The following is a 26,632-nucleotide window of genomic DNA, read 5'->3' as shown; positions in this document are numbered from 1 at the left end:
ATTCACCATAATTATGAGAGACAAGAACACAAATGTATTTTTTTAATGCAGTCTAACTCCTAAATAAAAATCTGCTTACATTGGAGTCAATGGGAGGTCCACTATTTTGCGCATAGAGCCCTCTAAATGACCTTCCAAAAACCGCCAACAATCCTCCATTTCCATTTCGTGACTTGAATATTAACCAAGTATTAGTGATACTGTTATTATAAGCGCTAACATAGACCAACTATTTATAGCGGCGCTGTGATCACAGACAGCTAACTAGCTAATTGTGCTGCTATACTGACGTCATCAGCTGGTGAGCTGCTTTCTTGCCTCGGAACTTGTGCAAGTGTTTTTATATCATAAATAATGTCTCTTACCTTCATAATAAGACGAGGACATAATGTGACACGTCGTTCCACTTTGACAGCCAATTTAGACCCAGAAATGGCGAGGAAGACCCAAAAAGACGCCTGTTTCCACTCCCCTATTTTCTTTGAGAGGATTATGAGTCATTCCTCATCTAAACGGGGATATATGAACATCGGCATCCCAGTGAGAGCAGACATTGTACAGTAAGTGGTTTTTTATTATCTTTTTTGGCTCTCATGAAGTCTGCAGTGAGTAACAATCATTGATGTTAAAGGAAAAAGCAAACGTCCTGAAGTTTGTGAAATTAATGCACCGCCGTATGCTTAAAATGACAAATATAAATATGACATGTTATGAATGTGCCTGTAACTACATTACATTTATACTTACATCATGTTTATATACAACCGTGATGGAAGTGTTTGGTTGTTTTAAGTGCTAAATTGGCTGAATAGAGCGACACCCATAAGCTGCATTGTAAGCGGACTTCTGCTCGCATTTATTTAATCGGTAGAACGCAAAAACAGAGAATAACACGTGTTCTCGTCTTACATTTGTGATTGGTAGGCAAAATTCCAAAAAAGTTCAGTTCCCCTTTAAAGAGGAAGGAGAAAAACGTATTAATCAAGAAAGAAGGGAAGTCTTCCTGGTAATAAAACTTATAAATATTTTATTTGACACAAAGTTAATTGTATTGCAAGAAAAAAAAATGTGGTTTTGGCCAATAAACAGCTAGCTAGTTTTGCAATTTTCAGCCTTTATTGGTTCTTTATGCTATGCTAAGCTAATCAACACCAGTGCCATATTTTATGATTTTTTTTCTCACTTATTTATGTCCGAATGGGAAAAAAATATGTGTGTGTGTGTGTGTGTGTGTGTGTGTGTGTGTGTGTGTGTGTGTGTGTGTGTGTGTGTGTGTGTGTGTGTGTGTGTGTGTGTGTGTGTGTGTGTGTGTGTGTGTGTGTGTGTGTGTGTGTGTGTGTGTATATATATACAATTAGTGTATAAATGTTGCTGTGGCTTGAACTCCTGTTTGAATTAGGGAGCCAAGTTCTAATTTAGCCTAAGCTAACCTGTGCTGCCTGTACCATCCCATTTTAGTTTTGTATGATAACAAACAATAAATACTAAATTCATCATATTTAATTGATTTTTAGTTTAAACACGTATTTGAAGTAGCTAGCCTTATGCACACACCATAGTAATACTTGTATGTTGAAGCACAGTACGTCTGACTACTGTAGCCGTAACGCACCGACAATCCATCAAGCGGTATGGCTTCATAGCTTTTTGAGTGCCATGTGTGATGTTCTATGTTCTCAATGGAACATTTAAAGTGCCTGCAACTTTCACATCAACAACAACCCATCCATCCATCCATTTTATTAACGTGGACCAGACTTAAACAAGTTGAATACGTATTCGGGTGTTACCATTTAGTGGTCAATTGTACGGAATATGTACTGTACTGTGCAATCTACTAATAAAAGTTTCAATCAATCAATGTCATCTGTTGAGTAATACAAGCAAGGTTTTATAATTAAAGAAGAAATAATAATAAAATAAATAAAATAAATCCTCAAGCAAATGTTTACAAAATATTATATTTGACACAAAGTTATTTGTATTGCAAGGATTAATATATTCGGCTAATAAACGGCTAGCCTGTTTAGCAATTTGGCCTTTATTGTGTCTTTATGCTATGCTAACGTAACCACTGCTAACTGTATGTCACAATATTGTATTATTTGTATCCTGAGTTTGTGTTTACATGATCAGTTTACAAAAATAACATTGTGGGGATGATTTCTGGAATTTAATATAACTTTTGCTTTGGAATCTCTGAATGAGCTGGCTGGATAAGCAAAACAGGCTACTTTTTTAGGCTTTTATGCTACATTAACCACTCTAATCCTCTTTATATCGCCATCCACATAGCAATCTAAACATTCTGAGTATGTTTTTCAAACTCAAAGTTTTTAAATCTGTAAGAATTGACCTACATCTATTTTATTAACTGCCTTATTGCACCACATTCTGCCCGTAGAGCATTTAGGCTGCAAACAAATCAAAGTGGTAAAAAAAACTCAACAGGCCCCAAACTCGAAGTCATTAATCTTGAAGTTGCAGGTGTGTGAGTGTTTAATCAATACTCAATAAAGGACTTGGCCTGCAGCGTTAAATGTGTGCGGGACACATCCTGATATCACTCAGCGTCACTCACGCCAAAGAAACGATTTTGCTTCTGCGGGCATGTAGGACACATAAGTCATAAAGATGTGAGCTTCCATCACACAATAGGTAGTATTTATGACTATTGTTTTGTTTTTCATTAGGTTTTACTTCTGCTGCTCGACGCAAAAACCTGCACTGCGACAACGTCATTTCCCCATTGTAGGATAGATAAAAGTCTATCCTATCCTAAAATTTCTAGGTAGAGTAGGGTTGTTTCGATACCAATATTTTGGTACTGGTACTTGGTATCATTACAGTGGATGTCAGGTGTAGATCCACCCATGGCATTTGTTTACATTGTGACAAAAAATAATAATCTAATCACTCCAGTATTAATCATATATACACCGTATTTTCTGGACTATAAGGCACACTTAAAATCCTTTCATTTTCTCAAATCGACAGTGCGCCTTACAACCCGCTGCGCCTAATGCACGGAATAATTCTGGTTGTGCTTACCGACCTCGAAGCAATTTTACTTGATACATGGTGAAATGATAAGTGGGACCAGTAGTCACACATAAGAGATACGTGTAGACTGCAATATGACGCCGGTAGACACCAAAACGTTAAATGTTCCATTGAGAACATAGAACATTACACATGGCACTCAAAAAGCTATGAAGCCTTACCGCTTGATGGATTGTCGGCGCGTTACGGCTACATTAGTCAGACGTACTGTGCTTCAACATACAAGTATTACTATGGTGTGTGCATAAGGACTGCAAAATGGCACCCATTAGCAGACATATTGTCTGGCGTTTTGTTTCACAATATTATGCAAAACCAACTTTTCTTACCTTTTGGTACCTGCTGATGTGCATTTGGGATCTGCATAAGTCCTGAAAATGTGCGCGCGTCTGCCTTTGTAGTCCATGTCGACACCGTTGTTGATAAGCTTCTTCTTTTTCTCTATCTTCTTGTTATGGGACATTCATCCTCTACTGTTGTCATTTCTATTATAAAGTAGCATAAGGTTCTAACTTATATATGTCAGTAAACTCGCTATGGAAGTGCTAAAAACTACTGGTGTAGTGAGTTTAAATTATTCACCCAAGGAACTTTAGTTATTGAAGAGTTCCGGTCGGATGGTTTTTCACGGGACGTATTTCCGGCGGATGAGGAGATGCTGCTCCGTTATTGTCACGACTAGGACTGTGGCGTGGTTTGTTCTCCCGAGGTGCAAAAGATTTGGACCATACGTGGCGAGAAGGGGAATACATGATTTATTTAAACACTATAACTACAAAAAAAAGTACAAACGAAAAGCGCGCACAGTGGCGGAGAAACAACTTGGCTATGAAAACAAATACTTGCACAAAGGCAGAAACTATGAACAACAAAAAACACTAACTGTGGCTTAATAAACAAAAACTTACTTGGCATGGAACCGGCATGAAAAAAGAGCAGCAAGGGTCTTAAGGGTGTGTGGAGAGTGTGCAGAAGCATAAATGCGGGATGTCGTCAGAACGACAAACTGAAAACAATGACTATAGACATGATTAGTGAAAGCAGGTGCGTGACTCAAAACGTGAAACAGGTGCGTGACGTGACAGGTGAAAATTAATGGTTGCTATGGTGACAAAACAAAACAAAAGTGCACAAAAAGTCCAAAAACAAAACCGAACATGACTAAAACAAAACATGATCACACAGACATGACAGTTATTGATTGAAGTAAAGTCTGAATGTCATTAAAACAGTTAGCTCCATCTTTTGACACTTCTCCCACTTCCTTGCACGCTACACCGCTACAATAAAGATGCTGTCGAAGTGGAGGCGTGTAAATAAGACCGCCCACAAAACGACGCATCCTGAAGCGACTGTCAGAAAGCGACTTGAAGATGATCTGTAAAACATCATCTATGCAACATTTTTGACCAAAGAACCACCATTACATGTTATGTAGACCACAAGGAAGTGTTTTACATTTAGGAAAAAATCATAATATGACCCCTTTTAATGCACTTTATAATCTGGTGCGCCTTTTTGTATGAAATTAGATCTGACGAGACACGCTCATCGGCTGTGTGCCTTTCAATCCGGTGCGCCCTATGGTCCGAAAAATACGGTACTTATCCTTACCCTCTTGCTTGCTCTTCATCCGTGTGGAACATGTTTAGCCTCCTCCAGTGATAATAGTACCGTATTTTCCGCACTATAAGGCGCACCGGATTATTAGCCGCACCTTCAATGAATTACATATTTCATAACTTTGTCCACCAATAAGCCGCCCCGGATTATAAGCCGCGCCTACGCTGCGCTAAAAGGAATGTCAAAAAAACAGTCAGATAGTTCAGTCAAACTTTAATAATATATTGAAAACCAGCGTTCTAACAACTCTGTCCCAAAATGTACGCAAATGTGCAATCACAAACATAGTAAAATTCAAAATGGTGTAGAGCAATAGCAACATAATGTTGCTCGAACGTTAATGTCACAACACACAAAATAAACATAGCGCTCACCTTCTGAAGTTATTCTTCATTCGTAAATCCTTCGAATTCTTCGTCTTCGGTGTCCGAATTGAAAAGTTGCGCAAGCGTGGGATCCAAAAATGGCCGGCTCCGTCTCGTCGAAGTCATCGGATTCAGTGTCGCTGTTGTTGTGCAGCAGTTCTGTGAATCCTGCCTTCCGGAAAGCTCGGACCACAGTTGTGACCGAAATATCTGCCCAGGCATTTACGATTCACTGGCAAATGTTGGCGTATGTCGTCCGGCGCTGTCTGCCCGTCTTAGTGAAGGTGTGTTCGCCTTCGGAGCTGTGTGAAAAAAGCCACCCGGCCTCTTCGCGTAAACTTCCCTTAACCACTCGCTCATCTTTTCTTCATCCATCCATCCCTTCGAGTTAGCTTTTATGATGACGCCGGCTGGAAAGGTCTCTTTTGGCAAGGTCTTCCTTTTGAATATCACCATGGGTGGAAGTTAGCATGGCAAGCTAGAACCACAGTGAAGGATGACTTCTCATTCCCTGTGGTGCGAATATTCACCGTACGTGCTCCCGTTCCACAGTGCGGTTCACAGGAATATCAGTTGCTGTGAAATACGGTAGTAATCCGTGTGCGGATGGAGAGATTGCGTCTTTTTATGAACCGGATCCTTGTCGCTTAGTAGGAGCCATTTTGTGGTCTTTACAGATGTAAACAGGAAATGAAACGTACGGTGATATCCGCGCGTTTTTTCTTCTTCTTCCGGGGGCGGGTGGTTGCTTACAGTAGAAGAAGAAGCGCTTCCTGTTCTATGGGGGCGGGTGCTTTCCTTGGCGGTTGCTTGCGTAGAAGAAGAAGCGCTTCCTGTTCTACCGGGAAAAAAGATGGCGGCTGTTTACCGAAGTTGCGAGATCGAAACTTTATGAAAATGAATCGTAATAAAGCGCACCGGGTTATAAGGCGCACTGTCAGCTTTTGAGAAAAATTGTGGTTTTTAGGTGCGCCTTATAGTGCGGAAAATACGGTACTTTGGATTATTGACTTGAGGGAGTGTCAAATTCATTAGAATCAAAGTACAAAAAATTGGACGGTCCCGGAAGAATCTGAATGTTAGACCCAGCCATTTCTGATCTAAGTTAATATCGATGAGTACTGTAAATAAGTACAGTACAGTAGCGGCCCACAGGACAACATGCATGACAATGATCTGCTGCAGTGGGACCAGCTTATGGACTTGGAAGTGAGAGAGAGACGGAGCAAAGCCGGGGAAGAGATAACCGACATGTTCCGAGTGGGAACGCCAAGGAAAACCATTAAAGCTGGAAGTGATCCTGTGAGGAGAGAATGATGAGAATGCAGCATCGGTGACATCACACGTAGCTTTGGAAAGGCTTTCGCTCGCTTCTTCTCAACAGGAGGTTAGTGCTGATAAGTGGGAGAACTCTTTGAGACAGCCCGTAGAACTTTGAACAAACTAAATGCTCGTAATGTTTTTTATCGAGGAAGGAAATTTGGATTTTATTTAAAGGAAGAACTCCAAAAACATTGCAAAAATACAAGTATTTAAAGTTTATAGAATACAATTTATTTATATATCGTATTATGATTTTTAAATGTTTTACCAAACTGTTGCTAATACTTTCAATTTGGAAAAATATTGTTCCGAATTTCTATCAAGAGTTACAACGCAGAATCATCAGTGTCCAAAGTCCCGCCTTTGTTTGGTCGGAGCAATATTCTGAAAAACACAATCTGCATGAAAACCACTGTAGCAAAAAAAAAAAATTGGTAAAATGTTGCCATAAACATTATTTAGCAATATTGTAACAAGAAAATCTACAAAAAAAGTCTCATACAATGTTAAAACATGTGTAGATTGTACGGTGAAAAACCTGCAGTTCAGTCGCCAGAAATTAAAATAACAGTGGTACCGTTTTTCTATTTACAGTAAAAGTAATTCAGTGTGAAAACCACCGTAAATTGTACTGCCAAATTCTGAGGACTGAGCGAACATGTTTTTGTTGTTGTGGCTATTGCAATCATGCTGTGGCTGAAAGCTGTTGTATTGTGGCATTATGTTGTTGTGTTGAGACTTGACGTTGTTGTGTTGAGGATTTTATCAAAGATGCTCTTGTGTTGTGGTGTTTGCATTTGTCCTGGCTTTTGCAATGGTGCTGTGGCTGCAAGTTATGATATTGAAATGCCCGACCGTGGAGAAGGAGAGACAGTCGGAGATACTCTCTCTCAGACGCTTTCTTAACAAGCGGTTACAAACTCAGGAAGTCAAAACACAAATAAATACACGTAAAACTCTGACGGGACTCGCACCCGTCACACACAACAACACCGTCTCTTAAAAGCACACAGACACACATGTCACAGATATTACAACAATTGTCTTGTGGTGTATGCATTTCTTATGACCTTTCTCCACCACCTTAGATATTGGTCATTTTTGTTTTGATCAATCAATCAAACCTTATTTATAAAGCGTTTTTCATACATAAGAGATGCAACGCAAAGTGCTTTACAAAGTTAAAAACAATACCCTGGTCACCTATATGCCCCATTATCATATACGGACACAGATACCAAACACACACACACACTCACACACACACAGCATACACACATATGTAACTATATGGACAAATGATTGCATGACTGAGTACGGAGGAGACATGTGAGTAAACACTATCACATCTGCACCAGGAGGTCATCAGACCATGGCAACCAGGACGCTGACACAAAAGCGCCCCCACAAGCACGGCTGATAACCCCTGAGGCAGATGGCTCATCTGAGGAACGTTGGAAAATAAAAATAATAAAACTTGTAAAATAGTAAGAACCATGAGTATAGCTAAAGAATAAAGACATATGCAGATTAATAGAAAAAATAAAATGAGCATGCAGTAAATAAATAATAAATAAATATAACTAAGTAAAATCTTGCATAACTATTAGGATAAAAAAGTAAAATACAAAGGACTTCAATAAAATAATTGATATTAGGTAAAAGCCAAATCAAAAAGGTGGGTCTTAAGCCTGCTCTTAAAAACATGAACGTTCTCTGCAGCCCTGAGGTCCTCCGGCAAGATGTTCCATAGTGGATGGTGGAAAGATGCCATCCCGTGACTTTGCGTCCTGATTTTAGGAATAATTAGGAGATGAGTGCCGGAGGATCTCAGAGCCCGAGAAGGTTCATATAGGGTAAAAGCAAATCTGAAAGATAAGAAGGCCCAATACCATAAAAACATTTATAAACCAGAAGAAGAACCTTAAAATTAATCCTGAAACACACGGGGAGCCAATGCAGAGATTTTAAAACTGGTGTAATATGAGCCCGCCTTCTGGTCTTCGTCAGGACACGTGCCGCTGAATTTTGGAGTAATTGCAAAGGTGTAATAACCTTTTTAGGAAGACCAGAAAGCAGGGCGTTACAATAATATATACGACTTGTAATAAAAGTATGCATTAGCGTCTCTGTGTTGCCCTGAGAGAGAATTGGGCAAATTGATGGGAAAACTTAATATTTTCTTTTTTGTAAAAGTGCTAAACTTCATATAAAGTCCACCGTTCCTAAATCCAATGTTTTCCTTTTTGTAGTATCGATAAAATGTATCGATTTCCTTCTAAAACGATTGTGGATCAATACAGATCTCTTGGAAGGCAAACTTGTTGAGCACAGATCGATCTACTTGAAATTTAGGAATATAAATCAATGCATTGATCAATCGTTACACCCCTAGTGTATGTATTCAAATACAACTACTATATTTCTATATGTAGCTGGAAAAACGTTGACATACTTGCTTTAAATCAATGTCATACTATTTTTGGAATTTTACCATTATCTCTGAAATAGCACACATCTTTATAAAATCCATCCACTTCCTACCACTTGTCCCAAATAACAGATTTGGATAGACTCTAAATACCAATATAAACCCTGAAACATTTCTTTATTTCTTTGACTTTTCTCAATAATCAAAATGTACTTTCCAATCCGATTCACTTTATTTAAATAGCACATTGGCAGTTCATTGTTCCTCTTTGTAGGACTAAACGATATAAGAATAAGTTTGTGCCTGCGGCCATCACACGCTTAAATAAGGCTATCACATAGTGATTTTATTTATTTATTATGCCATAGCACTTTAATCACAATGATTGTATTGGTTTATTGGGTATTATATTTTATGCATAGGCTACTGCTGATCCTCTGTGTTTTATGTTTTATATGATTTGTGTTTACTTGCTTCCTTCTGTCTTGATGCTGAATTACAAATGTCTTCACAACTATTTAACCTCCGGGTACCATGAAAGAAACCTTGACCTTGACCAAGTTTCACAAAGTGCTGCACAGAAGTTGAGACATACTGTACGTACTAGGAGAGTCAATAATAGAAAACATTTAACTATGAATACATAAAGCACATCAAAGAAAATAAAATAGACTAAAACCAAACAACTCATCCTGGTTTAAAAGCCAAAGAGTAAAAATATGTTTTAAGACGTGAGTTATGTCATGCCTGTGTGACCATGTTTTGTATTAGTCATGTTTTGTTTTGTTTAGTTATTGGACTCTTTAGTTTCTGGCTTTTCACTCCCTTGTCTTGTTTCCATGATTACCCATTAGTTTCACCTGTTCCACGTTTGGACTCATTGTGCACTCTTGTTTGTCACCATAGCAACCCATTAGTTTTCACCTGTCACGTCACGCACCTGTTTCACGTTTTGAGTCATGCACCTGTTTTCGTTAATCATGTTTGTAGTATTTAAGTTCATTGTTTTCAGTTTGTCTTTCTGGCGACATCCCGCATTTATGCTCTTCACATTCCTGACACTTGTTTTTTCATGTCCATCTTTCATGCTGCAACTTTAGTCCAAGCCAAGTAAGTTTTTGTTTATTAATGCTATAGTCTTTTGGTTTCATAGTTTGTTCTCCGCCACTGTGCGCGCTTTTCGTTTGTTTTTGTTTTTTTAATAATATTAAATAAATATGTACTCACATTCCCGTCTCGCCCGAGCCAACTTTCCGTTGCATTCCGAAAAAGCAAACACCCAGGACCAAGTCATGACAAGTTAAAACTAGGGATGTCCGATAATGGCTTTTTGCCGATATCCGATATTCCGATGTTGTCCAACTCTTTAATTACCGATACCGATATCAACCGATATATACAGTCGTGGAATTAACACATTATTATGCCTAATTTGGACAACCAGGTATGGTGAAGATAACATACTTTTTTTTAAAAATTATAAAATAAGATAAATAAATAAAAAAAAAAAAATTGAATAAAAAAGAAAGTAAAACAATATAAAAACAGTTACATAGAAACTAGTAATTAATGAAAATGAGTAACATTAACTGTTAAAGGTTAGTACTATTAGTGGACCAGCAGCACGCACAATCATGTGTGCTTACGGACTGTATCCCTTGCAGACTGTATTGATATATATTGATATATAATGTAGGAACCAGAATATTAATAACAGAAAGAAACAACCCTTTTGTGTGAATGAGTGTGAATGGGGGAGGGAGGTTTTTTGGGTTGGTGCACTAATTGTAAGTGTATCTTGTGTTTTTGATGTTGATTTAATTAAAAAAAAACACACAAAAAAAACGATACCGATAATAAAAAAAACGATACCGATAATTTCCGATATTACATTTTAGCGCATTTATCTCTAGTTAAAACTCATTAAAGAGCGAAATTGTTCCAAAGTTTTGTAACGCTGTGTAGAATATTTGCTTCTTCTTAATATTTCAATGTGTATTTCCTATGACATTTTATTCAGCATATCATATGACTCTTTAGAGATTCACTGCACTCTTTCTTTGGCTTTCTCTGTCTTTTTTGCGTCATCGATTAAGTTAAAGGGCCAATGATTGTCACACACACACTAGGTGTGGCAAAATTATTCTCTGCATTTGACCCATCACCCTTGATCACACACTGGGAGGTGAGGAGAGCAGTGAGCAGCAGCGGTGATTGCGCCCGGGAATACTTTTTGGTGATTTAACCCCCAATTCCAACCTTTGATGCTGAGTGCCAAGCAGGGAGGTAATGGCTCCCATTCTTATAGTCTTTGGTATCAATCAATCAATCAATCAATCAATCTTTATTTATATAGCCCTAAATCACAAGTGTCTCAAAGGGCTGCACAAGCCACAACGACATCCTCGGTACAAAGCCCACATACGGGCAAGGAAAAACTCACCCCAGTGGGACGTCGATGTGAATGACTATGAGAAACCTTGGAGAGGACCGCATATGTGGGTAACCCCCCCCCTCTAGGGGAGACCGAAAGCAATGGATGTCGAGTGGGTCTGACATAATATTGTGAGAGTCCAGTCCATAGTGGATCCAACATAATAGTAAGAGTCCAGTCCATAGTGGGGCCAGCAGGACACCATCCCGAGCGGAGACGGGTCAGCAGCGTAGAGATGTTCCCAGCCGATGCACAGGCGAGCGGTCCACCCCGGGTCCCGACTCTGGACAGCCAGCACTTCATCCATGGCCACCGGACCTGTGCCCCCCCCCCCCCTCAAGGAAAAGGGGAGCAGAGGAGAAAAGAAAAGAAACGGCAGATCAACTGGTCTAACAGGGGGGCTATTTAAAGGCTAGAGTATACAAATGAGTTTTAAGATGGGACTTAAATACTTCTACTGAGGTAGCATCTCTAATTGTTACCGGGAGGGCATTCCATAGTACTGGAGCCCGAATAGAAAACGCTCTATAGCCCGCAGACTTTTTTTGGGCTCTGGGAATCACTAATAAGCCGGAGTTCTTTGAACGCAGATTTCTTGCCGGGACATATGGTACAATGCAATCGACAAGATAGGACGGAGCTAGACCGTGTAGTATTTTATACGTAAGTAGTAAAACCTTAAAGTCACTTCTTAAGTGCACGGGAAGCCAGTGCAGGTGAGCCAGTATAGGCGTAATATGATCAAACTTTCTTGTTCTTGTCAAAAGTCTAGCAGCCGCATTTTGTACCAACTGTAATTTTTTAATGCTAGACATAGGGAGACCCGAAAATAATACGTTACAGTAGTCGAGACGAGACGTAACGAACGCATGAATAATGATCTCAGCGTATGACTCGGCCGGGGTTTGAACTTGTTCTCATAGTTAAAGTGCAGCATTTGATTTACACAAGCAGTGGCTAACTTCTTTTTGCACTTGAAACTTTGTTCAAATGTTACTTAAGATGGTGACAGCTTGACCCTGGAACTGACCATTTCTATTCCATCATGCATCATTCAACAGAAGTGTTTACATTTGTTATTTCTTCAAGGAGAGTGTTTGCTGCAACATTGGCAGATTTATCCGAGCTCCCACGACAGATGTTTCACAGTGTGAGATAAAAGGTCAGGTCAACCCGGGTTTTAATCCCCAGAATATACCAGAATATTCTGTGTGTGCACGTATTTGTGGCTGAGCAACAAAACTGACATAAGTCGATCAGAAACTGTCAATGGAGGAATTAAAGCAGAGAGAGACCCTCAGGGTGATGGCGTCTTTGTCCTCGGGGGGGAACGTCCTACTTGATGGTCGTGACTGACACACTTTGGAATAGGATTGACGTTGAAGGGTGTGCTCGGCCTTGTGGGCGGGGCTGACATTAACGGTGACAGGCATGTTACACAATGACCAGACAAACACACACATTAGCTTCATTTGTTTGATGTGGAAGGAGTCGTGTTTGTGTCTTGATGGCAAGCATCACACACAACACTCACTTTGCTATTTGGCCATCATCAGACGCCTTCCTGCACACAACTTCTCTGATAAAGCCACGTCGCATCTTATTTACGCGACTCAACAGCGTAAACCGCACAACACAACAACATACCGTATTTTCCGCACTATAAGGCGCACCTAAAAACCACAAATTTTCTCAAAAGCTAACAGTGCGCCTTATAACCCGGTGCGCTTTATTACGATTCATTTTCATAAAGTTTCGATCTCGCAACTTCGGTAAACAGCCGCCATCTTTTTTCCCGGTAGAACAGGAAGCGCTTCTTCTTCTACGCAAGCAACCGCCAAGGTAAGCACCCGCCCCCATAGAACAGGAAGCGCTTCTTCTTCTACTGTAAGCTACCGCCCGCCCCCGGAAGAAGAAGAAAAAACGCGCGGATATCACCGTACGTTTCATTTCCTGTATACATCTGTAAAGACCACAAAATGGCTCCTACTAAGCGAAAAGGATCCGGTTCATAAAAAGACGCAATCTCTCCATCCGCACACGGATTACTACCGTATTTCACAGCAACTGATATTCCTGTGAACCGCACTGTGGAACGGGAGCACGTACGGTGAATATTCGCACCACAGGGAATGAGAAGTCATCCTTCACTGTGGTTCTAGCTTGCCATGCTAACTTCCACCCATGGTGATATTCAAAAGGAAGACCTTGCCAAAAGAGACCTTTCCAGCCGGCGTCATCATAAAAGCTAACTCGAAGGGATGGATGGATGAAGAAAAGATGAGCGAGTGGTTAAGGGAAGTTTACGCGAAGAGGCCGGGTGGCTTTTTTCACACAGCTCCGAAGGCGAACACACCTTCACTAAGACGGGCAGACAGCGCCGGACGACATACGCCAACATTTGCCAGTGGATCGTAAATGCCTGGGCAGATATTTCGGTCACAACTGTGGTCCGAGCTTTCCGGAAGGCAGGATTCACAGAACAACAGCGACACTGACTCCCGATGACTTCGACGAGACGGAACCGGCCATTTTGGATACCACGCTTGCGCAACTTTTCAATTCGGACACCGAAGACGAAGAATTCGAAGGATTTACGAATGAAGAATAACTTCAGAAGGTGAGCGCTATGTTTATTTTGTGTGTTGTGACATTAACGTTCGAGCAACATTATGTTACTATTGCTCTACACCATTTTGAATTTTACTATGTTTGTGATTGCACATTTGCGTACATTTTGGGACAGAGTTGTTAGAACGCTGGTTTTCAATATATTATTAAAGTTTGACTGAACTATCTGACTGTTTTTTTGACATTCCCTTTAGCGCAGCGTAGGCGCGGCTTATAATCCGGGGCGGCTTATTGGTGGACAAAGTTATGAAATATGTAATTCATTGAAGGTGCGGCTAATAATCCGGTGCGCCTTATAGTGCGGAAAATACGGTACAGCCACAACACAGCGACTTTCAGTCGAATGATAGCAAAAGCCACAACAAGTGCAAACACAATTTGATAAAACCTAAAGCCACAACACAACAATATAAAGCCACAAGACAATAACGTTAACGCACAACACAATGACTTTCAGCCGCACAATTGCAAAAGCAACAACAAATGCAAGCACCACAACACAACAGCATCCTTATTAAAGCCTCAAGACAACAACATAAAGCCACAACACAACAACATAAAGCCACAACAGAACAACTTTCAGCCGCATGACTGCAAAAGCCACAACAAATGCAAACACCACAACGCAACATCTTTGATAAAACTTCAACACAGCAACTTAAAGCCGCAACACAACAACATAAAGCCACAACACAACAATGTAAACCAACAACACAACATGAAGCCACAACACAACAATGTAAACCAACAACACAACATGAAGCCACAACACAACAACATAAAGCCACAACACAGCGACTTTCAGCCACACAATTGCAAAAGCAACAACAAATGCAAGCACCACAACACAACAGGATCCTTAATAAAGCCACAACACAACAACATAAAGCCAGAACACAACAACTTTCAGCCGCATGATTGCAAAAGCCACAACAAATGCAAACACCACAACACAACATATTTGATAAAACTTCAACACAGCAACTTAAAGCCGCAACACAACAACATAAAGCCACAACACAACAACGTAAAGCCACAACACAACAATGTAAACCAACAACACAACAATGTAAACCCACAACACAACAATGTAAACCCACAACACAACAACATAAAACCACAACACAACAACATGAAGCCACAACACAACAATGTAAACCCACAACACAACAATGTAAACCAACAACACAACATGAACCCACAACACAACATAAAGCCACAACACAACGACTTTCAGCCACACAATTGCAAAAGCCACAACAAATGCAAACACCACAACGCAACATCTTTGATAAAACTTCAACACAGCAACTTAAAGCCGCAACACAACAACATAAAGCCACAACACAACAATGTAAACCAACAACACAACATGAAGCCACAACACAACAATGTAAACCAACAACACAACATGAAGCCACAACACAACAACATAAAGCCACAACACAGCGACTTTCAGCCACACAATTGCAAAAGCAACAACAAATGCAAGCACCACAACACAACAGGATCCTTAATAAAGCCACAACACAACAACATAAAGCCACAACACAACAACTTTCAGCCGCATGATTGCAAAAGCCACAACAAATGCAAACACCACAACACAACATCTTTGATAAAACTTCAACACAGCAACTTAAAGCCGCAACACAACAACATAAAGCCACAACACAACAACGTAAAGCCACAACACAACAATGTAAACCAACAACACAACAATGTAAACCCACAACACAACAATGTAAACCCACAACACAACAACATAAACCCACAACACAACAACATGAAGCCACAACACAACAATGTAAACCCACAACACAACAATGTAAACCAACAACACAACATGAACCCACAACACAACATAAAGCCACAACACAACGACTTTCAGCCACACAATTGCAAAAGCAACAACAAATGCAAGAACCACAACACAACAGCATCCTTAATAAAGCCACAACACAACAACATAAAGCCACAAGACAATAACGTTAACCCACAACACAACAACATAAAGCCACAACACAATGACTTTCAGCCGCACAATTGCAAAAGCAACAACAAATGCAAACACAATATATTTGGTAAAACCTAAAGCCACAACACAACAATCTAAACCCACAACACAACAATATAAAGCCACAAGACAACAGCGTAAACCCACAACACAACAACATAGAACCACAACACAACGACTTTCAGTCGCATGATTGCAAAAGCAACAACAAATGCAAACAACATATTTGATACAACCTTAAAGCCACAACACAACAATCTAAACCCACAACACAATATAAAGCCACAAGACAATAACGTTAACCCACAACACAACAACATAAAGCCACAACACAATGACTTTCAGCCGCACAATTGCAAAAGCAACAACAAATGCAAACACAACATATTTGGTAAAACCTAAAGCCACAACACAACAATCTAAACCCACAACACAACAATATAAAGCCACAAGACAACAGCGTAAACCCACAACACAACAACATAGAACCACAACACAACGACTTTCAGTCGCATGATTGCAAAAGCAACAACAAATGCAAACACAACATATTTGATAAAACCTTAAAGCCACAACACAACAATCTAAACCCACAACACAACAATATAAAGCCACAAGACAATAACGTTAACCCACAACACAACAACATAAAGCCACAACACAATGACTTTCAGCCGCACAATTGCAAAAGCAACAACAAATGCAAGCACCACAACACAACAGCATCCTTAATAAAGCCACAAGACAACAACATAAAGCCACAACACAACAACTTTCAGCCGCATGATTGCAAAAGCCACAACAAATGCAAACACCACAACACAACATCTTTGATAAAACTTCAACACAGCAACTTAAAGCCGCAACACAACAACATAAAGCCACAACACAACAATGTAAACCAACAACACAACAATGTAAACCAACAACACACCATGAAGCCACAATACAACAATATGAACCCACAACACAACAACATAAACCCACAACACAACATGAAGCCACAACACAACAATGTAAACCCACAACACAATAATGTAAACCAACAACACAACATGAACCCACAACACAACAACATAAAGCCACAACACAACGACTTTCAGCCACACAATTGCAAAAGCAACAACAAATGCAAGCACCACAACACAACAGCATCCTTAATAAAGCCACAACACAACAACATAAAGCCACAACAACACAACACAACAATCTAAACCCACAACACAACAACATAAAGCCACAACACGACTTTCAGCCACAGATAGCAAAAGCAACAACACATGCAAGCACCACAACACAACAGCATCCTTGATAAAGCCACAACACAACAACATAAAGCCACAACACAACAACACAAAGTCACAACAACACAACTTTCAGCCGCATGATTGCAAAAGCCACAACAAATGCAAACAACACAACATCTTTGATAAAACCTCAACACAACAACATCAAGCCACAACACAACAATGTAAACCAACAACACAACATGAAGCCACAATACAACAATCTAAACCCACAACACAACAACATAAACCCACAACACAACATGAGGCCACAACACAACAACATGAAGCCACAACACAACATGAAGCCACAACACAACAACATAAAGCCACAACACAACAACATAAAGCCACAACGCAATGACTTTCAGCCACACAATTGCAAACGCAAAAACAAATGCAAGCACCACAACACAACAGCTTCCTACTTAAACCCACAACAAAACAATGTAAACCAACAACACAACATGAAAACACAATACAACAATCTAAACCCACAGCACAACAACATAAACCCACAACACTACATGAAGCCACAACACAACAACATAAAGCCACAACACAACATGAAGCCACAACACAACAACAAGAAGCCACAACACAACAAGAAGCCACAACACAACATGAAGCCATAACACAACAACATAAAGCCACAACACAACAACATAAAGCCACAATACAATGACTTTCAGCCACACAATTGCAAACACAAAAACAAATGCAAGCACCACAACACAACAGCTTCCTAAATAAAGCCACAACACAACTTAAAGCCACAGCACAACAATGTAAACCAACAACACAACATGAAGCCACAATACAACAATCTAAACCCACAGCACAACAACATAAACCCACAACACAACATGAAGCCACAACACAACAACATGAAGCCACAACACAACAACATAATGCCACAACACAAGAAAATGAAGCCACAACACAACAACATAAAGCCACAACACAACAACATAAAGCCACAACGCAATGACTTTCAGCCACACAATTGCAAACGCAAAAACAAATGCAAGCACCACAACACAACAGCTTCCTAAATAAAGCCACAACACAACAATGTAAACCAACAACACAACATGAAGCCGCAATACAACAATCTAAACCCACAGCACAACAACATAAACCCACAACACAACATGAAGCCACAACACAACAAAATAAAGCTACAACACAACAACATAAAGCCACAACACAACAATATAAAGCCACAACACAACAATGTAAACCAACAACACAACATAAAGCCACAACACAACATGATTTCAAAAGCCACAACAGATGTTTATTGAAGTTGTGATTGTGTGTCAATGGTGTTCCAGTGTGTGATGGTGTCCTGCATGTGTGTTGATCTACTGTAGCTGCATGAGAGGGGAATATTGCAGCACATATTGTTAAATAATATTATGTCTGTGACAGTTTCAATCAAACTGTAAAAACTGAATATTGGTCCGTCCAGGTGTACCTAATAAAATTAACGGGCCATTAATCTTTTCAATCTGGCTTGCCGGACATTCCAAAATCATTTTTTAGATCTTTAAGATGGAAAGTGTAGCTGCCATTATGATGTGCACTCATGTTATCTAATGACCGTAATGCTTCAACTATACTAAGTCTTTCAATGGAATCTGCACTTTTGCATGATATACTAGTTACTATGTAATCTAATTAGTTACTATGGTCATCTAATTACTTACTATGATCATCTAATTATGTTACTATGGTCATCTAATGAGTTGCTATGGTCATCTAATAATTAGATGACCATAGTAACTCATTAAATGGCCATAGTAACTACATTAGACGACCATAGTAACTCATTAGATGACCATAGTAACTACATTAGACGACCATAGTAACTCATTAGATGACCATAGTAATATAATTAGATGATCATAGTAAGTAATTAGATGACCATAGTAACTAAATTAGATGATCATAGTAACTAATTAGATGACCCTAGTAACTAAATTAGATGACCATAGTAACTAAATTAGATGACCATAGTAACTAATTAGATTCTAATTCGTTACTATGGTCATCTAATTTAGTTACTATGGTCATCTAATTAGTTGCTATGGTCGTCTAATGTAGTTACTATGGTCATCTAATGAGTTACTATGGTCATCTAATGAGTTACTATGGTCATCTAATAAGTTACTATGGTCATCTAATTAGTTACTATGGTCATCTAATGAGTTACTATGGTCGTCTAATTCAGTTACTATGGTCATCTAATTAGTTACTATGGCCATCTAATGAGTTACTATGGTCATCTAATAGTTACTATGGTCGTCTAATGGAGTTACTATGGTTATCTAATGAGTTACTATGTTAATCTAATGAGTTACTATGGTCATCTAATTAATTACTATGGTCATCTAATTAGTTACTATGGTCGTCTAATTTAGTTACTATGGTCATCTAATTAGTTACTATATCTAATGGAGTTACTATGGTCATCTAATGAGTTACTATGTTAATCTAATGAGTTACTATGGTCATCTAATTAGTTACTATGGTCATTTAATTAGTTACTATGGTCATCTAATGTAGTTACTATGGTCATCTAATGAGTTACTATGGTCGTCTAATTTAGTTACTATGGTCATCTAATTAGTTACTATGGCCATCTAATGAGTTACTATGGTCATCTAATAGTTACTATGGCCGTCTAATGGAGTTACTATGGTCATCTAATTAGTTACTATTGTCGTCTAATTTAGTTACTATGGTCATCTAATTAGTTACTATATCTAATGGAGTTACTATGGTCATCTAATGAGTTACTATGTTAATCTAATGAGTTACTATGGTCATCTAATGAGTTACTATGGTCATTTAATTAGTTACTATGGTCATCTAATGTAGTTACTATGGTCATCTAATTAGTTACTATGGTCATCTAATTAGTTATCATGGTCATCTAAATAGTTACTATGGTTATCTAATTAGTTACTATGGTAATCAAATGAGTTACTATGGTAATCTAATTAGTTACTATGGTCATGTAACTAGTTACTATGGTCATCTAATAAGTTACTATGGTAATCTAATTAGTTATTATGGTCATCTAATTAGTTGCTATAGTCATCTAATGAGTTACTATGGTAGTCTAATGAGTTATTATGGTCATCTGATTAGTTACTATGTCCATCTAATTAGTTACTATGTCCATCTAATTCGTTACAATGGTCATCTAATTCGCTACTATGGTCATCTAATTAGTTATAATGGTCATCTAATTAATTACTATGGTCATCTAATTAGTTACCATGGTCACCTAATTAGTTACTATGGTCATCTAATTAGTTACTATGGTCATCTAAGTCACAGCAGCTCAGACGAGGCACCAAGCAGTGTGGGTGGGGAGCGTTTCCACAGAGTGTTTCCAGAGCCTGAAATGCGGGTGTCAGGGACAGACGCGGAAGGTGATTTTTACAACAAAGTTCTAAAGTTTAGTGATATATCAGATGCATCAAATAGTAGGTGGGGTTTTTTTGTTACCCTTTGCGTTAATATTTTGCTGTGTTTGTTGCATTTTTGTTGCGTTTCGGTTGATTGTAAAATATGTGGATGGAGAGGGGGTGTGACGTTCATATGTTGTCAATATGCAGTGTTTTATGGTTCATAGTTAATATTGTAAATCCCACATTTTTTATTTTCATGTACATTCTGGGTGTCTCATTCAGTAAAAAAAATGTCAAATTCCATTCCTTTCTTTAAGGCGGTCTGTCATAAGGTTTTTAGCATTCAATCAGACATTATTGTGAGGTTTTGCATTAGTGTTCCTAAAAATAGATGTACCGGCCCCCAGACTCTTTTTTTTCTCTAAATTTGGCCCCTCCGAGTCAAAATACTTTCCCAGGCCTGGTATATGAGATGCTTCCACACTTACCGTATTTTCCGCACTATAAGGCGCACCGGATTATTAGCCACACCTTCTATGAATTACATATTTCATAATTTTGTCCACCAATAAGCCGCCCCGGACTATAAGCCGCGCCTACGCTGCGCTAAAGTGAATGTCAAAAAAACAGTCAGATAGTTCAGTCAAACTTTAATAATATATTGAAAACCAGCGTTCTAACAACTCTGTCCCAAAATGTACGCAAATGTGCAATCACAAACATAGTCAAATTCAAAATGGTGTAGAGCAATAGCAACATAATGTTGCTCGAACGTTAATGTCACAACACACAAAATAAACATAGCGCTCACCTTCTGAAGTTATTCTTCATTCGTAAATCCTTCGAATTCTTCGTCTTCGGTGTCCGAATTGAAAAGTTGCGCAAGCGTGGGATCCAAAAATGGCCGGCTCCGTCTCGTCGAAGTCATCGGATTCAGTGTCGCTGTTGTTGTGCAGCAGTTCTGTGAATCCTGCCTTCCGGAAAGCTCGGACCACAGTTGTGACCGAAATATCTGCCCAGGCATTTACGATCCACTGGCAAATGTTGGCGTATGTCGTCCGGCGCTGTCTGCCCGTCTTAGTGAAGGTGTGTTCGCCTTCGGAGCTGTGTGAAAAAAGCCACCCGGCCTCTTCGCGTAAACTTCCCTTAACCACTCGCTCATCTTTTCTTCATCCATCCATCCCTTCGAGTTAGCTTTTATGATGACGCCGGCTGGAAAGGTCTCTTTTGGCAAGGTCTTCCTTTTGAATATCACCATGGGTGGAAGTTAGCATGGCAAGCTAGAACCACAGTGAAGGATGACTTCTCATTCCCTGTGGTGCGAATATTCACCGTACGTGCTCCCGTTCCACAGTGCGGTTCACAGGAATATCAGTTGCTGTGAAATACGGTAGTAATCCGTGTGCGGATGGAGAGATTGCGTCTTTTTATGAACCGGATCCTTGTCGCTTAGTAGGAGCCATTTTGTGGTCTTTACAGATGTAAACAGGAAATGAAACGTACGGTGATATCCGCGCGTTTTTTCTTCTTCTTCCGGGGGCGGGTGGTTGCTTACAGTAGAAGAAGAAGCGCTTCCTGTTCTATGGGGGCGGGTGCTTTCCTTGGCGGTTGCTTGCGTAGAAGAAGAAGCGCTTCCTGTTCTACCGGGAAAAAAGATGGCGGCTGTTTACCGAAGTTGCGAGATCGAAACTTTATGAAAATGAATCGTAATAAAGCGCACCGGGTTATAAGGCGCACTGTCAGCTTTTGAGAAAAATTGTGGTTTTTAGGTGCGCCTTATAGTGCGGAAAATACGGTACTGATGAACATCTCCGTCACTCTGCACATCCTGAAGTACTGATTTTATTTTCTTAACTCATCGAACACAATTGTGAAGATATAAATCAAACCTGCTGGCCCCCGGGGCTGCGTGGATATTGAATGAAGCATGAAATCCTGCATTGTCACATTACGACACAGCAGGGGGGACGACAATAAAAGACGCCTTCCTCAACTGCTGACTTCATGCTTTGTTTCATCTCAACCTGCCATCTGCCCCACTTTGCTCGGACTTTGAAGGCAGAAATAAGCCGACTGGCCTTGCTGGAAAAGACCTTCAGGACAGAATTGGGGTCAAAGGGTGTGGGATGAACTGGAGAGGTCATGCTCTGTAATGGCAGGAGAGCAAATCAGTGAAGTGAAGCGTTCCTATGAGGTTCACTTGGAGGTAATTCCATCTTGTAGAAATCATGCCAGAGGTGTTTTCCCATAAATAACTGTCCATCAACTCGCTTTATCCCCATTCAGAATGCACCTCTCTCTCTTTCTGCAGTTCTCTCAGTGTAAGCCAGCAACACACACACATTACACACACACACACACACACACACTCTCTCTCCCCCTCGCTCTTTTTACGCTCGCCCGCCTCCTCGCTGCATCTGTCCTCCTCTCAAGTGAAGCGACCATGCATCTTAGTTCACCCTCCTCTCCGCTTGTCACCGTACATTCCAGGGTGCCTTCATCGCCGAGTGGAGCCCTCTCGCCTCCGCGCCAGGGACCGTAAACGGCTGCTGTCGCAGGACTTGGGGAACAGGACCCAGCCAGTCCTTGGAGACCTTCGCTGGGGACCCTCATCTCTCGAGGGACACCACGTCAGCCGGGAATCTGGACTTGACATCCATGAAGACCCATTCCAAGTAAGAACACTTTGGGTTGACTGCAGGATGCAGGATGTTCTGGTTTTGCAGCAACAGAGCTGGTGACTCTGCTCAGCTGTGTTGAGGAAATAGGGGTACAGTACAGGTCAAGTCTATTTTTGGACCACATATTGCTCCAATGCCAAAAAAAGTTACTTGCCATTGTATGCTTAAACGTGAAATATACCAGGGGTGCTTTACCTTTTTGACCCCAGGGCCCAACTTTTCCCATACAGAGGGGTCCGGGGCCCACTTAAATATCAACACTGAATTAGTCATTTCAATAATCATATCTAACCTACTTACAAAACGCAAAACCAGTGAAGTTGGCACATTGTGATTTGTAAAAAAAAAAACAGAATACAATGATTTGCAAATCCTTTTCAACTTATATTCAATCGAATACCACAGAACACTTTTCTGCAAGCGGCGTTTCTGGGTGTTGTTGATAAATGGCTTTCGCTTTGCATAGTAGAGTTTTAACTTGCGCTTACAGATGTAGCGACGAGCTGTAGTTACTGACAGTGGTTTTCTGAAGTGTTCCTGAGCCCATGTGGTGATATCCTTTACACACTGATGTCGCTTTTTGATGCAGTACAGCCTGAGGGATCGAAGGTCACGGGGCATTCAATGTTGGTTTTCAGCCTTGCTGCTTACATGCAGTGATTTCTCCAGATTTTCTGAACCTTTTGATGATATTACAGACCGTAGATGGTGAAATCCCTAAATTCCTCGCACTAGCTGGTTGAGAAATGTCGTTCTCAAACAATTTTCTCACGCATTTGTTCACAAAGTGGTGACCCTCGCCCCATCCTTGTTTGTGAATGACTGAGCATGTCTTGGAAGGTGCTTTTATACCCAATCATGGCACCCACCTGTTCCCAATTAGCCTGTTCACCTGTGGGATGTTCCGAATAAGTGTTTGATGAGCATTCCTTAACTTTCTCAGTCTCCAAATTAGCTAATATTTGCAAAAAATAACAAAGTTTTCCAGTTGGAACGTTAAATATCTTGTCTTTGCAGTCTATTCAATTGAATATAAGTTGAAAAGGATTTGCAAATCATTGTATTCCGTTTTTATTTACCATTTACACAACGTGCCAACTTCACTGGTTTTTGGGTTTTGTACATTTTACAACCTTGTCAAATGATATGAAAACACGTTATTATTTATTAAGCACATAAACCTTAAGCTTATGTAAGGCTGATTAGAAAAATAATTACCAATCAAATATACTGCATAAGAAGGGATTGTAATGAAAAGTATATTGACATACAAATATACAGTTCTAAAATAAAGTAAAAATAATAATGAATATGTTTCTGCACTAATTTGTCAATACAATTAAAGTGCAAATGAAAATTCAGCTTTGCTACTTTAGTCATAATTTTTGCGCTTTAGAAACTTTATCGTGATTTCAGCTCAAGACATCTTCCTGTTCGTTTAATATTGTTATCACTGCCACAAGTGGTGGAAAAGTGTATTACGACTAAGTACCGCTGCGCCCGAACAAACCACAGCTAAGAAACTGATATTTTTAAGAAACACTGAACTGTACTATACTTCTTACTCTGTCTTCATTTCCCTTTTGTTAACACATACTTTACCATTATTGGAGCTCTGTAGACTAGGGCTTTCATCGGGGGCCAGATTTAAGTTAAGGCTGTCCTCACCATATACATTTATAATTGCCTCATGGTATTATTACTAGTACACAATTGGCCCTTTACAGTATTGGATAATCATTATTTACCAACAATCTGATGGAAAACCTGCTCAGGAATCAGAAGTCAAGATAACATTCAGATATGAAAGTTCAACTTCAAATAACTTGTTGCAACAAATAATATTGAGTTAAGAAGAAATTCAGGGTTTTTTTCTGAAACAGGAAGTGCCTTATTGACGGACATTATTTACAGCCTTTTGTGGGCCACGATCATGATCACCATCGAAAGACGACTAACTGATTCACTCAAAACTCTGTGGAGGGTTGGGGCAGGATCCTTGGAAGAAATCATTTCATTTTGGAACATATTTGAACATTTTTCTTAACCTTTTTCAGTTTAAGATCAACATTAGAAATGTTGTTTCTCCCAGCCAGGAATGTAATAATATCAGCATATACTGTGCATTTAACCCTACTAACAAACAAAGAAATATTCATTAGGCCCTTTTCCAATGTGGGCCTGTACTTTTGGTTCCTGGAACCTCTAGTTCTTGGAACTATAAGTTCCTGTAAAAGTGTGTGGTTTGTGTTTCCACCACATGTCACAGTTCAGGATAGTTTATATAAATCATGCTGATGACGAATGGAGGAGTGGTTTAATATATTTCTACACTGATACCATGTAAATAATCAGATACTATTCGGTCACAGTTATTTTACTAAAAAGCAAGCAAATGAAAGACAAAGCAAAAATAATATGATAAAAAAAAAAAGAAAAAGGAAAAAAAAAAGTGTACTGAATTGTTCATAAAAAGTCAGACTTTTGTCCAACAGTCAGAAAGTCGTCCTCTCAGTAAATGATGGATTCATGAGGGTCCTTTTGGTCAATACATAACAAAATATAAACAATACATGGCAGTGTCATCAACACTCACAAGTATAAAACTACTTTCTTAAAGTAATAATTTCTTACTTCAAGCATGAAAAAAAAATCATGATGCTGTGCGCATATCATTATGTCAAGATAATGGCACTAGCATTTACTTCATTTAAGAATATTTTTCAACATATTGAGCAAAAAGGTCTCTTTTTTTTTTTCCTACCAAGAAAAGTGCACTTGTTATTAGTGAGAATATACTTATTTTAAGGTATTTTTGGGTTCATTGAGGTTAGTTAATTTTACTTGTTTTGGAAAGTCTTGACAAGCCAAATTTTCTTGTTCTATTGGCAGATAATTTTGCTTAGTTCAAATAAAATACCCCTATTTTTTTTTTTTTTTTTTTTCTTGCTTTTGAACACTGACTTTTTGCAGTGCATTAAGAACAATAAATTAGTTTTTAGTATAAGTAAATGTAATGCCAAGCGCATATCATTATGTCAAGATAATGGCACTAGCATTTACTTCATTTAAGAATATTTTTCAACATATTGAGCAAAAAGGTCTCTTTTTTTTTTTCTACGAAGAAAAGTGCACTTGTTATTAGTGAGAATATACTTATTTTAAGGTATTTTTGGGTTCATTATGGTTAGCTAATTTTACTTGTTTTGGAAAGTCTTGACGAGCCAAATTTTCTTGTTCTATTGGCAGATAATTGTGCTTAGTTCAAATAAAATACCCCTCATTTTTGTATTTTTTTTTCTTGTTTTTGAACACTGACTTTTTGCAGTGTTGCAAATGCGTCACAGACCTGT

The 26,632-nt window shown here is 39.2% G+C and overlaps 1 protein-coding gene across 6 annotated transcripts in view; it reads left to right on the top strand.

Moving 5' to 3' along the window:
* The window catches only part of kcnab1b (potassium voltage-gated channel subfamily A regulatory beta subunit 1b), a 159,317-nt gene that overhangs the window by 13,206 nt on the left and 119,479 nt on the right, over positions 1 to 26,632 (top strand). For 4 of the 6 annotated variants that reach the window (XM_072915175.1, XM_072915178.1, XM_072915177.1 and 1 more), the window contains one exon: positions 23,089 to 23,273. The gene's annotated coding sequence lies outside the window, so the exon portion shown is untranslated. Of the gene's footprint in view, positions 1 to 415; positions 561 to 22,884; positions 22,920 to 23,088; positions 23,274 to 26,632 lie in introns of all 6 variants that reach the window. The other 2 variants (XM_072915179.1, XM_072915176.1) reach the window with 2 other exon arrangements.

The sequence above is a fragment of the Nerophis lumbriciformis genome, linkage group LG19, assembly GCF_033978685.3.
Source record: "Nerophis lumbriciformis linkage group LG19, RoL_Nlum_v2.1, whole genome shotgun sequence".
Taxonomy (NCBI): Eukaryota; Metazoa; Chordata; class Actinopteri; order Syngnathiformes; family Syngnathidae; genus Nerophis; species Nerophis lumbriciformis.
Note: the sequence above shows the minus strand (reverse complement) of the source record. Positions and strands in the feature narration are given on the sequence as shown.